The sequence below is a fragment of the Rutidosis leptorrhynchoides genome, chromosome 4 (assembly GCF_046630445.1).
Source record: "Rutidosis leptorrhynchoides isolate AG116_Rl617_1_P2 chromosome 4, CSIRO_AGI_Rlap_v1, whole genome shotgun sequence".
Classification (NCBI taxonomy): domain Eukaryota; kingdom Viridiplantae; phylum Streptophyta; class Magnoliopsida; order Asterales; family Asteraceae; genus Rutidosis; species Rutidosis leptorrhynchoides.
The window spans coordinates 415,257,831-415,266,175 of record NC_092336.1 but is presented as its reverse complement, the minus strand read 5'-3'; positions in this window follow the sequence as shown (position 1 = coordinate 415,266,175).

The following is an 8,345-nucleotide window of genomic DNA, read 5'->3' as shown; positions in this document are numbered from 1 at the left end:
CGCATGATGAATTAAGTGATGAAGAAGATCCCACGGGAGAGGAACTGGTTGAAGAGATCAAGGAGGAGGATAAGTTCCGTATTAAAACTTCTTTGGAAGAAACACCCGTGCTTGAACTAAAGAAGCTTCCGGAACATTTGGAGTATGCCTATCTTCAGGGTACTTCAGAATTACCGGTAATTATATCTTCTAATCTTTCTGGTGATCAAAAGAGTCGATTAATTAATTTGTTAAAGGCACACAAAAAGGCAATAGCTTGGAAAACGACCGACATACCAGGAATAAACCCCTCCTTTTGCACTCATAAAATCCTCTTGGAGGATGAGTATAAACCTGTTGTCCAAAGGCAAAGGAGGTTAAACCCGAATATGAAGGACGTTGTGAAAAAGGAGGTAGTTGAGTTACTTGATGCCGGGTTAATTTACCCAATCTCGGACAGCCCATGGGTAAGCCCTGTCCAAGTTGTGCCTAAAAAGGGGGGAACAACCGTTGTGGTTAATGAAAAGAACGAACTTGTTCCTACGCGCACGATTACGGGTTGGAGAGTTTGTATAGACTATCGTCACTTAAACGACGCCACTAGGAAGGATCACTTCCCGCTATCGTTTATCGACCAAATGCTTGAACGTTTAGCAGGTAAGGAGTTCTACTACTTCCTAGACGGATTCTCCGGGTATTGAAAGGACACGTTCATATACATTATAAACGATTCACAATAGTTGATTACATCGCGAGGTATTTGACCTCTATATGATACATTTTACAAACATTGCATTTGTTTTTAAAAGACAAACTTTCTTTACAACGAAAATTGACGGTATGCACACCATTTCATAATACATCCAACTATAATTGACTTAATAATAATCTTGATGAACTCAATGACTTGAATGCAACGTCTTTCAAAATATGCCATGAATGACTCCAAGTAATATCCTTAAAATGAGCTAATGCACAGCGGAAGATTTCTTTAATACCTGAGAATAAACATGCTTTAAAGTGTCAACCAAAAGGTTGGTGAGTTCATAGGTTTATCATAACAATCATTTCAATATATTAATAGACCACAAGATTTTCGTTTATAAATATATGTACACTCGAAAGTGTATAAAATTATTCTATAAGTTGTAGGCACCCGGTAACAAGCCTTAACGTTCATGTTTTACCCTCTGAAGTACACCAGATCAGGTGTGTTTAAAATAACCTCGAAGTACTAAAGCATCCCATAGTCAGGATGGGGTTTTTCAGGCCTAATAGATCTATCTTTAGGATTCGCGCCTACCGTACATAGACAAGTAGTTTAATGTTACCAAGCTAAGGGTATATTTCTGGTTTAAACCCACATAGAATTAGTTTTAGTACTTGTGCCTATTTCGTAAAACATTTATAAAAATAGCGCATGTATTCTCAGTCCCAAAAATATATATAAAAGGGAGCAAATGAAACTCACAATACTATATTTTGTAGTAAAAATACATATGACGTCATTGAACAAGTGCAATGTTGGCCTTGGATTCACGAACGTATCAATATTGAGATTCAATATTGCAGGAAAAGTACGTAGACGCAACGGAGATGATAAACACTAGTTTGACTCACGAGCAATACTCTCGATCAATACCCATAACCTCCATAGCTATAACCCATAATTTCCTTAGCTTTATCCCGTTTGAAAACTTATTTTGAAATCGTCTGAGTATAACTCCGTCGTAGTATTTTATGTATACTAATAATATCATGAAATAATACAAAGAAAATATATATATGTAATTCGATTGAGAGAGTTTAGAGAAATATATTTTCAAGTTTCTATGAAATAATGAAACCTATTCAATTCTATTTATAATAGATTTTTGAATTATTAAAGTATGAATTATTAAAGTGAATTATTAAAGTATGAATTATTAAAGTGAATTATTAAAGTGAATTATTAAAGTATGAATTATTAAAGTGAATCATTAAAGTGAATTATTAAAGTATGAATTATTAAAGTGAATTATTAAAGTGAATTATTAAAGTATGAATTATTAAAGTGAATTATTAAAGTGAATTATTAAAGTATAAATTATTAAAGTGAATTATTAAAGTATGAATTATTAAAGTAAATTATTAAAGTATGAATTATTAAAGTTAAAGTAAAGTAAAAGTAAAAGTAAAGTAAAGGTAAAGTTAAAGTATAGTAAAAGTATAAAACTATATACGTATAATACGCGTATAAATATATATAATATTAATTTAAATCGTTATATATATTTAATAAAATAAAATATAAATATCGTTATCTTTATCATATTTGTTAAGTAATGAGTTGTCAAAAGTGATTCTAGATATTTATAAAAGATATATACATTTTAATAATAAAGTTCTTTTTAAACTGAAAACGTTTTTTGTACTTTTGAAACTAAATCAAATAAATATGATAATTTTGTTTTCCAAAACTAAATATAGTTAAGAATCATTTTGTTAAAAGGTTAAAATAATAGAAATCGTTATATCATAAAACATTTTAGAAAAGTAGAATTATATATATTCATAATAGGTTTCAAGTTTTTAAATTACAGTCTGTTGGTGAAGAATGGAATAAAGTCCAAAGGTTTAATAAATGTATGAAATTATCTTAATGAAAAATGTCGAGTTACTTAACTTGTCGATATCCAACATCTAAGTTATTTACACTCCACGTTCTTACTTATAGATCACTTTACCATTTTCCGAATATTGTCAAAAAGAATAGATTTCTTAAATCACAATGGACCTCATAACATTGGCCCGTAATCATATCATAATGTATCTGATAATTCAATCATTTGATATTATCTCTTAATTCTGTCGATAAATATATCGAAACAAATACGTTCATGTAAAGTATCATATATCTAATACTTTGTTAATGTTTTCAGTTAATATTATATATTATATATACATATCTATATACACATAATTATTTGTGAATCGTCGAACACGGTCAAAGGGTAATTGATTACATGAATGTAGTTCCAAAGTTTTTGAGATTCAACATTACAAATTCTGCTTATCGTATCGGAAACATATAAAGGTTAAGTTTAAATTTGGTCAGAAATTTCTGGGTCGTCACAGTACCTACCTGTTAGAGAAATTTCGTCCCGAAATTTGATCGAGGTCATCATGGCTAACCATAAAAATGTTTTCATGACGGATATGTGTTGATAGATATGATTTTATTACCATAGAGTAATATGGATAAAATGATCCAATTACTCGAAGCGTATGAGTGAAGCTATCACAAAATAGTGGAATGAGGAAAATAAGTTTCGTCATAATTTTTTGACGTATTCATGGTTGAATTCCGGAATTCAAGGGATTCAAAAAAAAAAAAAAAATCTTGGAAATCTATAAGATCTGTTTCTTCGAGATTTAAGGAAATTAGGATCTCTTTAATTAAATGCGATGATCTGTCCCGATTACTACGTCTGATATTTCCCTTATATATTTACCTTTTCCATTCCATTAGTTTTTAGCACCTCTATACTCAATTCCAATTTCAAAAGATTGCGAAAATGCTTAATCCATTTCTAATCCTTGTCCTTATCCTTACTATAGCAACAATCATTCTCCTTTTCCAACTTCCACCGGAGGAATCTATTTTCTTCTACTTCGCCCTTGGGGTTATAGTGTTTTTAATTCTCCCGTGTCTTTATGTTGCGATAAACATTGATATACACGGTTTGTAATTTATGTGTTATTATTGGACTTTATATTCTCCCTTACATTTCGGAGTTTCATACTTTTGTTGTCTCTTCTCGGCTTTAAGTCAAGCGAATAATGGTCCAGAATTAGTAGGTATGAAGTTTTGGATGAACATAGTTAATGTTCTAAGAAGGAAATCGTAATGGTACGATCTTGATTTGGCAAATTACCAGAATATCCAGAAAGATAGAACTATCAAGAAGATATGTTCTTAATATGTTTGGAGATTTGGTATAATGTAAGAGTCGTGTAAATGGCACATGATGACGGTATGTTATGTGAATCATCACGTTCCATTAGAAACTCAACATGAGTTACTGTAATATAATCACGGTGATCAAGTGTCATTATATTATACTAGTTCATGCTTCAGTTCCCAACACTACTTCAAAAATATTCCTATTTTAAATTCGAAAGTTTCGGAATTTAGAAACTAAAATAGTTTCTTTTATGATGTAATACAGACATCACGAAGAGGTAAATGATTTCAGATAAGAATAATTATGGAAATATCTTCAGAAATATGGAGGATATTTATAATGAAAGATACGATGATATCTTAAAATTTCTAATATCAGAGGATGATGAAGAATATTGTCCGTAAGGGTTTAGAGTCAGGAGCAAGGTATTCGATAATGACTTCAGCAGACACGGAATTATTTGGATTCTTTAAAGGTAGATTTCTTCCTTGTGATTTATCCACAGCCTTCTTCATGGTTTGCTCAATTCGTATTTTTCAGTACCAAATCTTCTCTTTTTCTGAGCTTTGCCAACACACTACTCTTTATCATCAAACTTTTTACTGTTAAGGTCGTTTATAGTTTTTGCTGCTTCATCAGTATTTCGAGAACTAGTTCGCAGTTTAGGGTGTTTTTCAGAAACTTCACATTCAAAGTATATAAGTCCAGAAGATAGACACATATAATTGTTGGCGTAGACATGCTGCGAGATTTCAAAATACTGATTGCTAATTTTTGATGATTCGTATGGCAATTCTCGTTACAAGATGCAGATGAGTAAATGATGGGATTTTAATAAATATAAAGATTTTTCGGAAAGTCAAAGATCAATGAAGTTGTTAATAAGTTTACTGCTAATGTGGCGAGATATGAAAGGTTCCCCGGTAATAATGATGAAGGGGTAATCATTATAATAAGGCATATTTGAATGAACAATTGAAGTTGATTTGCTGGAGCTGTGACAAAATCGTCTATTTTTAGAAGGGATTGAAAAGTTATTTTAGCTAGTAAATGCCAAAAGGTCTGACATGGATACATGTTAAATTATGACATTGGTTTCAAGAGGTTTTCAGGTACGTAACTGTGGATAACATGTGGTTGGATCATCATCTCGATTGTTCATTATTTGAAGTGTCTTCAGGTATTTCGAAGGGCTTGAACACAGATTATAATCGTTAATATACATACGATGTTCTAACACAGTTTTGAAGTTAAAGTATAGCTTTGAAAGATGTAAGAATCTAAGAGTGATGATATCGTTTATAACTTGAATTGAATTCGGTGATTTCAAAATCAAAATATGTAATTAGATTTTTGAATGAGCATGGTTGTTTTGATTTCTATAAAAGAATGTATATTGTTGTGAAAGTAGGGAGTATAATGGATGATTTGCTGAATCAGATTCGAAGAATGTAACATATTAATTGTGAATTTATATATCTCTCGGGTATTACCTACCCGTTAAAAAAAATGTCACCATTAATATTTTGTACAAAAGAATTTTATTACAGTCTTTATGGAAATATATGTGTATATTTCTTCAGATGTAATATAGATTTAATGAGTTAATATTAAATTAAACTCACTTGATTTATGGTTAAGGCTAGGATAGATAATTTCTAAACTTTAGAAATTACATAATCGTCGTAGAATGTTTTTCCAATGAAGTTATGAATCAATACTTCATCGTTGTGGTATTCCTTAGTATCTACAGGGCGTATGATGTCGATGCTCATGGGACAGATTGTGAAGTTGAGGTTTGCGATGCGGTTGTTGTTTGTGGTGGTAATGGTACTGTTGGTGTTGCTGATGGTGGTACTGTTTATGCTGCTGGTGCTGCTGCTGGTGTTTGTAACCTTTGCACCATATTCTCCAAAGCCACTACCCGAGCGCGAAGCTCGTTGACTTCTTCTATTACACCGGGGTGATTGTCGGTTCGGACGAGCGGATAAATAAAATCTATAATTTGGTGTAGTATGTAATCGTGACGAGATACTCTAGAAATAAGAGAGAAAATGGTGTTTCGGATAGGTTCGCCGGTAAGTGCTTCAGGTTCTTCGCCAAGAGGGCAATGTGGTGGATGGAAGGGATCACCTTCTTCTTGTCTCCAATGATTAAGGAGGCTACGAACCCATCCCCAATTCATCCAGAATAGATGATGACTAATTGGTTGATCCATTCCGGTCACACTGCTTTCGGAACTTGAGTGGGATTCCATTTCGGAATCCGAGGGACTTGAACTAATGACCAATTCCATTTCGTACGATTGAATAAAGAATTTTTCGATATGAAATGATTTTCCGGCTATCGGGTGGTATTCTAATTATATGGAGCAAAAGGTTTCGTAGATTACGGAGGAATTTACGGAATATGTCAGGCAAAGTTTACAGTAACAGATACGCTAAGATATGAATTAGCAGATACGCTAAGATATGAATTTTGTCTATACACTATTCATGCAATCAATGCAATAAGATGTGTCTAGACTAAGAATGATAAGCAGGTAATTTTCGACAAGAATGATGAGCAAAACTTTTGAAATGCAGACACGGTCGAAGTCCAGACTCACTAATGCATCCTAACGACTATCAGTTAGACACACTAATGCAGACCTGGTTCTCTAAGACCACCGCTCTGATACCAACTGAAAGGACCCGTTCATATACATTATAAACGATTCACAATAGTTGATTACATCGCGAGGTATTTGACCTCTATATGATACATTTTACAAACATTGCATTTGTTTTTAAAAGACAAACTTTCTTTACAACGAAAATTGACGGTATGCACACCATTTCATAATACATCCAACTATAATTGACTTAATAATAATCTTGATGAACTCAATGACTTGAATGCAACGTCTTTCAAAATATGCCATGAATGACTCCAAGTAATATCCTTAAAATGAGCTAATGCACAGCGGAAGATTTCTTTAATACCTGAGAATAAACATGCTTTAAAGTGTCAACCAAAAGGTTGGTGAGTTCATAGGTTTATCATAACAATCATTTCAATATATTAATAGACCACAAGATTTTCGTTTATAAATATATGTACACTCGAAAGTGTATAAAATTATTCTATAAGTTGTAGGCACCCGGTAACAAGCCTTAACGTTCATGTTTTACCCTCTGAAGTACACCAGATCAGGTGTGTTTAAAATAACCTCGAAGTACTAAAGCATCCCATAGTCAGGATGGGGTTTGTCAGGCCCAATAGATCTATCTTTAGGATTCGCGCCTACCGTACATAGACAAGTAGTTTAATGTTACCAAGCTAAGGGTATATTTCTGGTTTAAACCCACATAGAATTAGTTTTAGTACTTGTGCCTATTTCGTAAAACATTTATAAAAACAGCGCATGTATTCTCAGTCCCAAAAATATATATAAAAGGGAGCAAATGAAACTCACAATACTGTATTTTGTAGTAAAAATACATATGATGTCATTGAACAAGTGCAATGTTGGCCTTAGATTCACGAACGTATCAATATTGAGATTCAATATTGCAGGAAAAGTACGTAGACGCAACGGAGATGATAAACACTAGTTTGACTCACGAGCAATACTCTCGATCAATACCCATAACCTCCATAGCTATAACCCATAATTTCCTTAGCTTTATCCCGTTTGAAAACTTATTTTGAAATCGTCTGAGTATAACTCCGTCGTAGTATTTTATGTATACTAATAATATCATGAAATAATACAAAGAAAATATATATATGTAATTCGATTGAGAGAGTTTAGAGAAATATATTTTCAAGTTTCTATGAAATAATGAAACCTATTCAATTCTATTTATAATAGATTTTTGAATTATTAAAGTATGAATTATTAAAGTGAATTATTAAAGTGAATTATTAAAGTATGAATTATTAAAGTAAATTATTAAAGTGAATTATTAAAGTATAAATTATTAAAGTGAATTATTAAAGTGAATTATTAAAGTATGAATTATTAAAGTGAATTATTAAAGTGAATTATTAAAGTGAATTATTAAAGTATGAATTATTAAAGTGAATTATTAAAGTATGAATTATTAAAGTTAAAGTAAAGTAAAAGTAAAAGTAAAGTAAAGGTAAAATTAAAGTATAGTAAAAGTATAAAACTATATACGTATAATACGCGTATAAATATATATAATATTAATTTAAATCGTTATATATATTTAATAAAATAAAATATAAATATTGTTATCTTTATCATATTTGTTAAGTAATGAGTTGTCAAAAGTGGTTCTAGATATTTATAAAAGATATATACATTTTAATAATAAAGTTCTTTTTAAACTGAAAACGTTTTTTTGTACTTTTGAAACTAAATCAAATAAATATGATAATTTTGTTTTCCAAAACTAAATATAGTTAAGA